General features: G+C 39.5%; 1 protein-coding gene and 2 long non-coding RNA genes across 6 annotated transcripts in view; all 3 read right to left on the bottom strand.

Annotated features, from left to right (window-relative positions):
- Window positions 1-14,754, bottom strand: part of LOC113526710 (NACHT, LRR and PYD domains-containing protein 12-like) — a 54,742-nt gene that overhangs the window by 6,520 nt on the left and 33,468 nt on the right. The gene's annotated exons all lie outside the window — the stretch shown is intronic.
- On the bottom strand, window positions 2,113-7,373 carry LOC128318410 (uncharacterized). The gene is made up of 3 exons (XR_008301797.1): window positions 7,283-7,373; window positions 2,325-2,379; window positions 2,113-2,154 (listed from the first exon to the last, which is right to left on the bottom strand). It is a non-coding gene; the product is annotated as an uncharacterized LOC128318410 (long non-coding RNA).
- On the bottom strand, window positions 3,551-5,735 carry LOC117595924 (uncharacterized). The gene is made up of 3 exons (XR_004577139.2): window positions 5,722-5,735; window positions 5,299-5,415; window positions 3,551-4,439 (listed from the first exon to the last, which is right to left on the bottom strand). It is a non-coding gene; the product is annotated as an uncharacterized LOC117595924 (long non-coding RNA).

The following is a 14,754-nucleotide window of genomic DNA, read 5'->3' as shown; positions in this document are numbered from 1 at the left end:
ACCACTGGCAGCAGCCTCAGAAGACATTCCTCTGATGGGTCAAATTTATTCAATTCAAACACATCCAGCTGCTGTTCTGAGGTCAGTAACACAAATACCAGAGCTGACCACTGAGCAGGAGAGAGACTGATTCCACTGAGACACTCGTCACCTCCTCTGTTCAGGTAAGTTTGTACTTCCTGCACTAGAGAATGATCATTCAGTTCATTCAGACAGTGGAACAGATTGATGGATTTCTCTGGAGATGGATTCTCCCTGATCTTCTCCTTGATGTACTCGACTGTTTCCTGTTTGCTGTGAGATCTGCTTCCTGTCTGGGGTATTAAGCCTCGTAAGAGAGTCTGATTGGACTCCAGTGAGAGACCCAGAAGGAAGCGGAGGAACAGGTCCAGGTGTCCATTCTCACTCTGTAAGGCCTTGTCCACTGCACTCCTGAGGAAATCAGACATGTTGGACTTGCTGAAAAGATCAGACAGATCAGTGGTTTGTTGTTCTGTTACATTTCTGCTGATGAAGGAGAGAAATGCGTATAAAGCAGCCAGAAACTCCTGAACACTCAGATGTACAAAGCTGAACACCTTCCCCAGGTGAAGTCCAAACTCCTCTCTGAAGATTTGGGTACACACTCCTGAGTACACTGAAGCTTCTCTGACATCAATGCCACACTCTCTCAGGTCTTCCTCATAGAACATCAGGTTTCCTTTCTCCAGCTGTTGGAAAGCCAGTTTTCCCAGTGCCAGGATACTCTCTCTGGTCTGTTGAGGATCAGGGTCACATTTCTGATGGTACTTTTGGTCCTTGTGTTTGATCTGAAAGATCAGGAAGTGTGAGAACATTTGAGTCAGAGTCTTGGGGATCTCTCCACTCTCTGCTTCACCCAACATTCTCTCTAGAACAGTGGCTGAGATCCAGCAGAAGACTGGGATGTGGCACATAATGTAGAGGCTTCTTGAAGACTTCATGTGTGTGATGATTTTATTGGCCAGGCTCTGATCACTGATCCTCTTCCTGAAGTACTCCTCTTTCTGAGGATCACTGAAGCCTCGTACCTCTGTTACCTGGTCTACACACTCAGAAGGGATCTGATTGGCTGCTCCTGGTCGAGAGGTTATCCAGAGGAGAGCAGAGGGAAGCAGATTCCCCTTGATGAGGTTTGTCAGCAGCACATCCACTGAGGCTGACTCTGTCACATCACACAATCTCTCATTCTTCTGGAAATTTAGAGGAAGTCGACACTCATCCAGATCATCGAAGATAAAGAGGACTTTGTAGGAGTTACAGTCTGTTAATTCTAGTTTTCTCATTTCTGGGAAAAAGTGATGAAGAAGATTCATCAGACTGAGATTTTGCTGCTTCATCAGATTCATCTCTCTAAAGGGAAGTGGAAACATGAAGGTGACGTCCTGATTTGCTTTTCTTTCAGCCCAGTCCTGAATGAACTTCTGCACAGAGACTGTTTTTCCAATTCCAGCAACTCCTTTAGTCAGCACAGTTCTGATGGACTTGTCTTTAAAGAGATCATTACATTTGATGGGTGTCTCCTGTGTTGCTGGTCTCCTGGACGCTGTCTCAATCTGTCTCACCTCATGTTCATTATTCACATCTCCACTCCAACTCTCTGTGATGTAGAGCTCTGTGTAGATCTCATTCAGAAGTGCTGAGCTTCCATGCTGTGAGATTCCTTCATTAATTCTTTTAAACTTCTCTCTCAGGTTGGATTTCAGCTTTGGCTGATTCACAGAGGTGAGTTCTAATAAACAATGTAATAACATTTTAATGCAAATATGCAATATGGTTAATGTATAAAACTTAGAAGTAAAAATATATACATAACCAGTTTCAGATTACTAATATCATTGACTTATTCAGCTTGATAAATTTAATATGATGTGTTTAAGTATGAACTAAACTTAACTTGATAAAATAAAGTCATGTCTCAGAGCTCTTACTGCTGTGCAGTGTGTGAGCGAGATCTGTGTGGTTCATGTTCTTCAGGACGTGCAGTGTGATCTTCAGCGCTCCCTCTCTCACACTGTGCAGATCCTCCTCATCCTCCACCTCCCTCTCAGTGCATGCTGGGTAATCTGGACTCAGGAGCTTCCTAAACCTCTTCAGCTCGTTCTTTATCAGAGTGATGACTTTGTGTTCCAGCTCCTGATTAGAAACACACAGTAACAGATCTAAATATTATAATGTTACACAGTGAGAGAAGCTTTTATTTTATGAAAAGAAGAAAATTCTCTTTCTATTACCACAGTTACAAATGAAATTCTGTCTGATTACCCATAATGCTCCTGCACATGGATACAACTATATACACACACCTTGAATATGGAGTCCAACTGATTTCTGCTGATGTTTGATTTCTTCTTTTGTGGTCTGTGAACAAATAAAACACATCATGTAATATGGACTATATGTATTCATAGCTGCACAACACACACTAATAAATACAGAGACAGATATTTAACACTATCCTCTTAACACAATACACTGATTTCAGGATTTCCTAACTGATACTAACATATTTAGAAACAAGTGTTTTCATAAATGAATTAATAAAATAGTTATATTATGACATGAGTGAGTTTGATCAGGTGGAACACTGCCATAAAGCACCTCACTACACTGACCTCAGATCAGTAGAACTGTCTCTGTCTCTGAAGTCAGTTATGGGTTCCATTGACGCGTCACTCTTCATGGACACACAGCTGGGTTCTGGTGAGTCTGATCTCTTTCCCTCCATCATCCTACAACACACACATTATTACAGCCAGAAATTAAGGGAATTGTACATGCTAATATAATATGGCTTCATTATGGATGATTGTACATCAACTTTGAATTCACACAGAACCTCTTAAACAATCTTAGTCTAATAAACAGCAAATTAAATAATGCAGACGAATAAAAGGCAAGGCCTAGCATTTCAACCAGCTATATTATGTCTAGAAATGTTTAAGTCGGAGAGCACATATACACGGTGTTTTACAGTAGCTACTCTTCAGATGGGGAAAAGGCTGGATCGTGTGAAAATGTAGAGCAGTAGTGTACAGTTTCAGTATTACTATTTCCACATTCACGTGGACCAAATGAAAGGAGGCTGCAGGCCGGATTTGGCCCACAGGACTTGTGTGTGCTCTGGATAGTAGATAAATAGTTAACCACAATTTTCTCCAATTTCGATTACATCAACAAGCAGAAGCTACAAAAGCAGACAAATTTACTAAATCCAGTTAAATAGAATTCATTTCCTATCATTATTTTTGGTTCATTTCTCCTCTTCTCATTTTTTTCTTTTTTGTGTTATGAACAAATAATTATCGCTGCTTCTTCATGATATTCTGATGTTACTTTAGTTACTTATTCCTTTCACACCACAAGGGGGCTCCCTGCCACTGCATGATACACAAACCTCTTGGTCAGATGATAGTAAAATGTGCTTTTTTAAAAAACTATTTTAAAAATCACAGGGCCCCCTGATTCTCCGGGGCCCCAGGCGACTGTTTATGCCGCTTATAGCCAGAAACGGCCCTGAGTCACTCAGTAATGCACAAAATCTATCTGTGTTTATTCAGCAGTTAGTTCCAGTCCATTAATCAGACAAACAGCATTCCAAGAGATCTGATATTTAATATAACAGCACTGAGCAAAAATAAGCAAAATATTTGGCCATATTTTGTCTTAAATGTTAGTTACTCCATATTACAGTTTTTTTTTTTTTCTATTGCTAACATGCATTGGTCAAAACTGAAGTCACAATATCAAAACTCTTCACACAGTTAGTGAAACAGAAGTATATATGGACCAAACTGTGAATAATTTTTCATTGCTTTCACCCAAAATGCATTCAGTGACCACATTTTCCAAAATCCATGAACCCTTTTTTCATTCATACTCCACCACCTGCAAAACACTATATATTTGCAGCATGTTTATCAAATGCAAACACACTGCTTTCAAAAATGTTTAAAAACACATTCAAAACAGAATGATGGCAAATTTCGTGCATTTCTGCAGTAGCCATATTGAAATATACAGAAAATCTTAGCAGAATATTTACAATACAATGAAATAAATAATCATTCCAAACTTCTTTTAGTAAAAGGAGACAGCTTCGGAATGATTCTGTTTGGAAACATGGATCAAGGAAGACAGGTTGGTGAGAGAGAGGCAGGTAGAGAGAAGGAGAATGCATGAAGGACAAAGGAGAGGAAGACCAAGAGCAGTTTATGACCACCATCCACATGATCAGTTGTGTTTACTGGACACAATGAATGCGGGGTGTGGAGACATTTCTCCTGAAGACTGCCAGGGTTGGAGTAGACATTCCAGAAGATACTTTCCAAGGTGCATCGCCAGAGAAGATACAAGATGTGATGTTGATGAAAACTTGTGGCCAAATGCAGGAGAGAGGGAGGACTAGAACCCTGACAGTGCTGTATATAAAGTATGAGTGATTATACTATAATTATACTATACATATTGATGGGTTTTTTTGTAGTTATTGCTGCAGCCCTGGAATTTCAGTAATTGTTTTTTTTCTTTTTCAACTTTTTATTTTTCACAAGTAAATTAAAATATGCAAATACATAGAAAAATAAAGGATATTGAAACAAATTGCAGCATTTCTGATTCATTCTTGTTACATATACTTTAATACAGTCAATAAAGTGAAAAGGTGTTATTCTTATTCTATAATGAAATACTGATTTATGTGAAAAATCATTCAAACTTCAAAGATAAAAGTTCATCATTTCTGAAATGCTCCCTGTTGTTAGTGTTTTTTAGGTCCGTGTGTTATGAGTGACAATGTGTGCTTTCTGAGTGAGAAGTTGCCAGTGTTATGGTGGAACGAGCTTATTGTGAGACATGTATGAAGTTTTTTGGTGGTTTGAGCAAGTTTTGGAGGTGAGATTAACTGTTTGGCCAAAATTCAAGTTGGTAATATAATATCTTGTAATATCTTGTTTATAGAACTGTTATATAAAAGCAATATCACACTTGCAATCATGCTGTTGTACTGAATATCAGCACGGCTCTGATTACCTGTGATTAATTGTGATTACCTGTGACTACCTGTGATTACCTGTGAATAACTGTGATTACCTACAGTCTTGGGCCTACAGCTGAATCACGGCCGTGCTGATATTCAGTATAAAAACACTCTTGCTCATGTGATATTGCTTAAATATTTAATGTAGACTATTTAATGCAATCAAGGTAAATATCTATGTAAATTTGTCCATTCAGTTTTTTGTTGGAGAGAAAAGAACTAAACCACCTCACTATACTGACCTCTGATCAGTAGAACTGTCTCTGTCTCTGAAATTAATTGGACGGTCCGTTGACCGGTCACTCTTCATGGACACACAGCTGGGTTCTGGTGATTCTGAATTCTTTCCCTCCATCATCCTACAACACACATATTATTACAGCCAGAAATTAAGGGAATTGTACATGCTAATATAATATGGACTGTATACGGATGATTGTATACCGAGTTTGAATTCACACAGAACCTCTTAAACAATCTTAACAATCTAAGCAGCAAGTAACATAAGAAAAAATGAAGCTGAAGCTGAAATTCTGATCTATCGTCTCATACTCATCTTTTGATCTCAAACCCAAATGTCTTCAGTGTGTCAGAAACAATAGAATTGGCCTTGTGTTCCAATACTTTCAGAGGTTTGTAGTAAACATTTAGATTTAGATACTTACTGTGTTTTTACTCCTGAAAAGATTTATTTTCCCCTCGATACAAAACGGAGCTGCTGAGTTTTCCTTTCACTTATGCAGTCTGACTGGTTTGGTGGGAAGGGCACAGATACACACACACACACACACACACACACACACACACACAAACACACAAGACATTATAGAGACACAGAGTCATAACTGATTTTAATCTTGTGTCAAAGTTTCACAAAAACAAAGTTTAAAGTTCAAATAAGAGCTAAAAATATATAGACTTGATAAATATAAAGACTTGATGTGTACTGTATATTTACAGCTTACACTCTCTGCATATGGAACTTCTCAAAACTTTACAATCCTTTTGTATAATCGATTCACAATGATCTTTGCAGCTACCTAAGCTCCGCTCATTTCTGTCTTTTATCCAGAGACTGTAAATCAGCCACTTCTGTATAAAAATGAAACAATAATTCTGTATAATAATAAAATATAATAATAAAACAACAAAGCCAATACTAAAGTGCTGTGGAAAAAATAATGGAGGGAGAAAAAAACAAAGGTTAACATCTATTTTACTATTTATTGACAAAACATAAATTCCATGTTAACAGTGAAATATGTGTTTGTCCTATAAAAAGCCAACAATTGAAAACTAAAGAACATTTGTGAAAAGTGACATTAAATGGCTTGTGAGTTGGTTTCAGATTATCTGATTAGTTTTACTCATCATGTCCAAATCACAGGTAACTGACTCACCTGGAGCTCAAAGCCTGATTAGTTCACTGATTATAATCTCTATAACTCAGAGTTCACTTACAGGAACACGTCATTATCATGTCTTAAAACTAATGGAGTACTTTAAAACTTCAGTAAAAACTCATTGTTTTATTTCTTTTAAAAGAAATAAAACAATAAAACACATTACACTGGCTCAATAAAAGTCAAATTAAAATTATAAATCTGTAATTTATTTAAAATCTGTGTGTGGAATTCTGAACCCTGATAGTGTAAAGATGTGTACACTCGTTTGTACTTGATGAGATAATAATAATAATAATAATACAAAAAAAAACCAAATAATACTGCACTTTTTTATATGATCTACAAAACAGAACAGCGCCTCCTGCTGATAACGATGCTGTTAAAACATTGTGTATGGAGTATATTGCAGTAAATACATGAATTCTATACATTTGTTCCTCTTATTTACACTTTAAACTTTATTTTTATTTTATCATTGTTCTTTCTCTAATGTAAATTCAGAGTGTTTATACAGTCCCTTTTGAAAGCACTGGAACAGCAAGGTCAATTCTTTTGTTTTTCTAATTTAATTTACTTTAAGACTATCTGTTCCTATACTTTTGCACAACTTAAAATTGGCTGTTCTGCCACCAAAGCTGCCATTGTTTAACACGTCTAGATGTAAATACCAGGAAATGAAGCTGAAATTCTGGTCTATTGTCTCATATTCATCTTTTGATCTCAAACCCAAATGTCTTCAGTGTGTCAGAAACAATAGAATTGGCCTTGTGTTCCAATACTTTCAGAGGTTTGTATTAAAGCTTTAGATTTAGATACTTACTGTGTTTTTACTCCTGAAAAGATTTATTTTCCCCTCGACACAAAACGAAGCTCCTGAGTTTTCCTTTCACTTATGCAGTCTGACTGGTTTGGTGGGGAACGGCACAGATATACTGTACACACACAAACACACACATAAACACACACAAACACACACACACACACACACACACACATAAACACACACACACACACAAGTTTAAAGTGCAAATAAGAGCTAAAAATATATAGACTTGATGTATACTGTATATTTACAGCTTACACACTCTGCATATGGAACTTCTCAAAACTTTACAATCCTTTTGTATAATTGATTAAAAATGATATTTGCAGCTACCTAAGCTCCGCTCATTTCTGTCTTTTATCTAGAGACTAACACTAGGCTGTATGTATGTAACCTTATAATATACCATTACATGGTGCAAAGATAGAAATCTAGTCTATTAGAATTTTTTCGACACAAATTAAATGACCACATCACAACACCATCACATCGCATCCAGGGTCTTTCTCTCTCTCTCTCTCTCTCTCTCTCTCTCTCTATTCAGCTAATTTTTACTGAGTTATGTGTTTTCTAGCTACACAACACTATACACACTTTGCGAAGTGATTCTGATACATTTAAAATAGTTTCTGTGGATTGTAACGTATGGTCTGGGGAAGTGAGGAACTCCTAGGGATCATTTATGAGCTCACGTTTTGAGTCCTGAGTCTTAGATGCACATGCTCTGGACTGCACCAATTCAGCAAAAGGGTTAGCAAGAGCTGCTTTCTCTCTGTGCCGTTGGTAAAATTTCAGCAGCCACTCAGGTTTTTCCTTCCTTCTCTCGAGGCCTCACGGAGTTACAAGACACACAGGGAAAGTAAACTGGTGATGAAGACTTTGCATTTGAATTCTGGGAGCCACTTCACAAATACGAGTCAACTTCTTTACTCTTATAACCTGCTCCATAAAGACAGTTTTGAAGCAGTGAGGGAATGTGAAGACCGTTTTAGTGATGCTCTTGCAGTAATCAAGCACCTCAGTAGAAAGTCCAGCCTCGACTAGCTCACGGACGTAAAGGTACTTTAAGTCCTAAAACATAAAAAATTATTTATAATCACAATAGCCGGTGTCATCCTGATGAGAATGTGTTCCCTTTGGGTCTGGTTCATTTCAAGGTTTCTTACTCTTGTCCTCTCAGGGAGTTTTTCCTTGCCACTATCGCCTCTGGCTTGCTCATTTGGGATAAATTTATAAATTTTAAATTTATATCTGGAATTTCTATATTTCTGTAAAGCTGCTTTGTGACAATGTCCATTGTTTAAAGTGCTATACAAATAAAATTGAATTGAATTGAATAAACGTTCTGCCAGGCACATGTCCTCCTAATGGTAGACGCTTCTCCCTCTCTGGCCCTGAATGGGAAGCTATGGAAGCTTAGGAGGCATTAGCAACAGGTTTCCTATGGCCATTGTCTTCCCCTGTGGTTCCAGGGGTCTCCTTTATGGGCAAGAAAGATGGGAGAGCTGCACATACAACTTGATCCAGGTTAGGCAAGGGGATGAATGGAAGACTGCTTTCATAACACCCTCTAGGTATTACGAGAACCTCATTATGCCTTTCAGGCTCATGAATGCCAAAGTGGTCTTCCAGCGGTTCAGTGATGAGGTCCTGAGGGAGACACTGAACCGTTATGCATTTGATTACTTGGATGACATCCTCATCTTTAGTAAAACTCAGGACGAGCATGTTGGGCATGTCTGACGAGTGCTTCAGCTGCTCTTGGATAACCATCTGTACATGAAGCTTGGAAAAAAAAAAACTTGTTTCATGCACCATCTGTATCATTCCAGAGATTTATGGTATCCAAGGGCAGTCTCCAGAAGGACCCCACAAAGATGGTTGATTGACCATGACTCACCTCTGTTAAATTGGTCCAGCAATTCTTCGGATTTGACAACTTTTTCTGCCGCTTTGTGAGGATTTTTGGGTCTGTGCCCAAGCCTCTAATGGATCTTACCAAAAAGAACCGGGGAAGTTAACAGCAGAGTCCAATTATAATCTCAGGAATTGTGAGCTGCTTGCTCTCGAGGAATGGAGGCACTGGGTGGAAAGACCTAGACATCCCTTTGTGGTCTGGGCTGATCACAAAGCCTACCACACATCCAGGGTGCTAAGCGTTTGAACCCCCGGCAGGCCAGGTTAGCACTGCTCTTTAACTGACTTGATTTTGTGTTATCCTTCCATCCCAGGACCAAGAACATGAAACCTGATGCCCTCTCCAGGCAGTGGGAAGTATCTGCACCCCAAGTGCTTTTGGTGGCCCACCATGAAGCAGGATGTCTGCTCCTATGTAGCAGCATGTCACGTGTGCACCCAAAACAAGAATTCTAGGGCACCACCAGCAGCAGGCCTCCTCTACTACCTTCCTATATCCTTATGTCCATGGTCCCACCTATTCCTCGATTTTATTACTGGTCTTCTGATCTGTCGAGGCAACTCTGTGATCCTAGTAGTGGTTGATCGCTTTTCTAAAGCCTGCTGGTTCATGCCTTTCCCATCAGCCAAACTAAATGCTGAGCTGCAGCATGTGGTGAGGATCCATGGGATACCCCAGGATTTGGTTTCCAATTGCAGCCCCCAGTTTGCTACAGATGTGGCCGTTGAGAACGTCAAAGGAAAAGGGATTCTGTGATTTCATGTGGTATCACGCAGGATCAAACGCATCCTGCGGGTGCAGGAAAGACAAGATCAATAGGGGGAAATCATGTTTCATTTGAACAAACACAGCTTGCTAGTAGATTCAGTAGTTCTGCCAGGACAAATACTGTATACAGCATATACTATTTTTCCAGGCAAATGGTGCTGTTTCTTGTACTGAAGCCCATGATCTGCTTGTGCTTGGCTACAGGATCTGTGAACCTCTTTCAGAACCATTTTGCAACAAGCAATGGACTTCTGTGTTCACTTTAAACCAATTTTTTCAATAGTGATACTTTAAATCTAAGAAAAGTACAAAAGTTTCCATTGGCAAGAAAGGAGAAAATGGAATTTATTGAATGCTACTTTGAGGAAAGATATTCATATTTACATGTGCACACACAAATCAACTCTCTACACTGAAAAAAAAGCTCACTGAACCCACACACTCACCTGCGCTGAGGATCAATCCCAACTTCCTGGCATTCTACAACAACCACATTACTGCTGCGCTATTCTACCATACGTTTTAGCCATGTTAATTTAAATACTATAGTTATAGTACCTGTACTATGTGAATTGATCACGCTCACTACATAATTCAATCTTGTAATTAGAAACTTGTTTAAATTAGGTTTAGCATAAGCAATGCAATCATGTTTTGATGAGAAATGTAATATTTTTATGTAAACCTATACGTAATATTTTTTCTTAAATTTAACTGACTGCACAATTCATTATTTTTCAGTGTAATGTAGGAAGCGGCAGTTTCTTTTATGATAGCAGCTTCAAAGAAAGACCGGTCCATTATCCCTTCAAAGACTGCAATCGGTCCCGGTCCCAGTCCCCAAATATGAACTTTCAGTAGGTGTTTCGACTTTGGTTTGGGCACACATCTGCCATTCTTACGAAATGACATGGTGGCAAAGTGATCCAAAGCCACCATTGTTTCATCAGTGAAAATGACGTTGTGAAACGTATCCTTCAAATCGATCCATATCTGGGCTTGTTGGAGATGTATCTCTTTATTTTTGTCTCTGATCATGGGACACTGTTGAATTTTCACCTACACCCCCCCAAGTTTTTTCCTGATCCTCTGAATCGAACACTCACTGATGTCCACTCCATTGTCACCCCAGAGCTGTTTTTTCACTGAACTTGCCAGCAGGTCATCATTATGGCTAATAAATGTTGTCTATGGCTGTGACAATGTCCCTAAAATCAAGGGCAAAACACTAAATAAATATTTGACACTTTAGGCACAACCAACACATTGTTGCAACATATTTATGTTTGTGATAGTGTAATACTGTATGAAGTGGGTACCTTATTAATTTTGTGAGGATTACATATGCGTCAAGTTTCTTCTTTGTAATATCTTCTGATGGTGCTTAATGTAGCATGTACACCATTGGAACTCAGATGGTGGTGTATTGCTCGAGTGGAACTTCCAGCAGACCTCATCCTGATGTCTTGGGAATGCAGTTTGCTGATCTTGGTCTTTGCATGTGGATGGACTGCATTTATCCACACAGATGTCAAGGTGTCATTGGAGGCGTGAACATTAAGTGAGAATGAGTTGTAGATCCTGTAGGCTAGGCTTATCTATCAGGCCAATCTAAATGATTAACATGGTGTAATGTACTAAAGACAACGACCAGGAAGGTAAAACAAGTTCACACACTCCTTGACTTATGCAGAATTTACCACAATGACACCATAATCACCAAAACCACCATCAGCTGACAAGGAAGCGGCATGCAATGTTATACACACCACTGTTGCTGAGTTACAGCAACCTACCTAAGTATGCTCCTACAGTTAAAGGCAGCCTGTCTCCACAAGGATTGTGAGGAGGTGGACTCAGGAGGCCAGTATGGCCCTGCAGGACTGCTTTGAAACATTTATCCATACAGATGTCAAGGTGTCATTGGGGAAGTGGACAATAAGTGAGAATGAGCTGTAGATACTGTAGGCTAGGCAGGCGTATAGCAGGCCCGTGGACTTATGTGTTCACTTTAAACCAGCTTTTTCAATAGTGAAACTTTAAATCTAAGAAAAGAATAAAAGTTTCCATTGGTAAGAAAAGAGAAAATGGAATTAATTCAATGCTACTTTAAGGAAGGATATTCATATTTACACGTGCAAACACCAATTGACTTTAAAGCTCATTGAATCCACACTCTAACCTGAGCAGAGGATGAAACTTGGGTTGCTGGCATTCAACAGCAACCACATTACTGCTGCACTATTCTACCACACATTTTAGCCATGTTAATTTAAATATTATAGTTATAGTACCTGTACTATGTGAACTGATCACGCTCACATTACATAATTCAATCTTGTAATTAGAAACTTGTTTAAATTAAGATTAGCATAAGCAATGAAATCACATTTTGATGAGAAATGTAATATTTTTGCGCAAACCATACCTATTATTTTCTCTTAAATCTAACTGAACACACATTCCATTTTTTCAGTGTGCTGTGTGTTGAGCTACAGTATGTTGTGCCATGCGCCACCTGGTGGATATTGTGTGAAGCACAACAAATGAATTTAAATTCTAACAAGCATGCCTGCGGGATGCTGCGTGATCACGCATGACGAATCGCATAAAACCACATGAAAAAACGCACATTCTTAAAGGCCACATCTGTAGCCACATACAGTGACTTTGTCACTGACCTCCCCATGTCTCAGAACAACACAGTCATTACAGTGATAGTAGACAGTTTTTCCAAGACCCTCCACCTGCTCTCCCTCCCTGGACTTCCTTTCACCTCTGAAAATTCAGAGCTTATCTTTAACCACGTTTTCAGGTAGTTTGGCATCCTGGAAGACAATGTGAGTGAACAGGGACCCCAATTCACATCCCGAGTGTGGGGAGAATTCATGGAAAAATTGTACCACCCCAAGCCACTAGCCAAGTGAGAGAGAGGTATTCAGTAGTTTGGCCGATTGCTAAGGACATACTGTGCCAATAATCAGGATGACTATGCCTGATTCCTTCCATGATCAGAGTACGCCCAAACCTATCCCCAGCACTCTGCTACTAAGCTCACCCCACTCCAATGTGTCTTCGGCTATCAGTCACCTCTGTTCCCATGGAAGATCTACCCAAATGACTCACTGGCTGCAGACAACTAGTCCAGGCAGTGTGAGAAGGTGTGGGAAATGGCACACCAGCACCTCAAACACACTGCCCAATTAACTAAGGAATTCACTGACTCCCCATTACGAACTGGATGATCAGGTGTGGCTGTCCACCAAAGACCTCCATATCACCCAAGGGTGCAGGAAGCTGTCACACTGCTACATCAGCCTGTTAAAGATCCTCCAGAGATGTGTGTTTTTCAGGATTGAAATACTGTGGTCACAAAGTTGACAAACATGGGCTGCACAAATGCAAAGTTGATGCTGTTCTGAAAGGACCAAAGCCACAGAATATCTCCCAGTTGCAATCTTTCTCAGGTCTGGAAAAATTATTACCGCAAATTTCTTCCCAAACTGTCGTCTTGTCTGTATTCACTAAATTGTGTGCTACAGGCTGGAAGGAAGTGGCACTGGTCCAAACAATGTGAAAGTGCTTTCCAAGAAGCAGAACAATTTGTAACCTCAGACAGGGTCCTCAAAAACTATGACCCTAATTTAGCTCTCAAAACTTGCATGTGATGCATGCCCTAATGGGTTTGGTGCAGTGTCTTCTCAAGAATATCCAGAAAGGACGGTGCACCCCATTTCCTTTGCCTCCAGATCTTGAACTACAGCTGGGAAAAATTATTCCCAGATAGATAGAGAAGTACTGAGTCTGATCTAGGGGGTCAAGAAATTCAATCAGTTTTTATATGGCAGACATTTCACTCTGATTACTGATCATCAGCTTTTGCTCTCAATTTTCAACCCCAGAAAACGTGTCCCAGCTATGGTGGCAGTGTGACTGCAGAGATGGGCCTTGTTCACACAACAACATTGAAAATGCTGAAAGCCTTTCCTGGCTTCCACTGGAATTAGCACCCACAAAAGAGGAAAATGGATCTGTCGACATTTTCCACAGGTAGAGCTGTTACCTGTCACCAGTGATGACATAAAGCGAGAAACATCTCATGACCCAATCCTGTCTAAAGTATATGAACTGACTCTGCATGGTTGGCCAAGCAAGGGTGATCCATCACTGCCATATCAATCTGTTATTTCTACTGTAAGGGGAATCTGGCTCAGCCTTGTGCCATCACTAGAGGGAGGCAGAGAGCACTGTGTTCATTATAATCAGTGATAATCAGCTCCACCTGTACCTGGGTCTGTTTAAGGAGAGCTCTGCACTCATTCACTGCTCAGTGTTGAGTCAAAATTGCTAAGTGCTGGTGCTCAAGTCTCAGCTGTTAAACTCTAGAAATATTCTCCTGCTAATGTCTCTGGCTTTGACAGCCAGCTCTCAAGCTCTCAGCATATATATTAAAAAAGAAATATATATTTTATTCTGTAGTCTAGGCCTAAACTCTTAGTTTATCCTCAAGTCTTTGACTTGCTCTACACTTGGGTCCATCCCTGTCTCTGTAGGAGGATCACTGGGATGAGATCTCACCTACAGTCCCTGGATTCAAACCCTGCATGGGGTGGCCTCCCTGTTACATTCTACCACACACACGTATCTAACCAAATACACTGGATAATTACAAACCAGACAGACACCAATATTGTTAATGACACTGCATTTTTATTTGTTTCTTTATTTCAGCCTGAAAACTCTGAAAGACATAAAAATACCAAGTTTTAGTTCAGTTTACATT

Source organism: Pangasianodon hypophthalmus, chromosome 1 (genome assembly GCF_027358585.1).
Source record: "Pangasianodon hypophthalmus isolate fPanHyp1 chromosome 1, fPanHyp1.pri, whole genome shotgun sequence".
Classification (NCBI taxonomy): domain Eukaryota; kingdom Metazoa; phylum Chordata; class Actinopteri; order Siluriformes; family Pangasiidae; genus Pangasianodon; species Pangasianodon hypophthalmus.
Note: the sequence above shows the minus strand (reverse complement) of the source record. Positions and strands in the feature narration are given on the sequence as shown.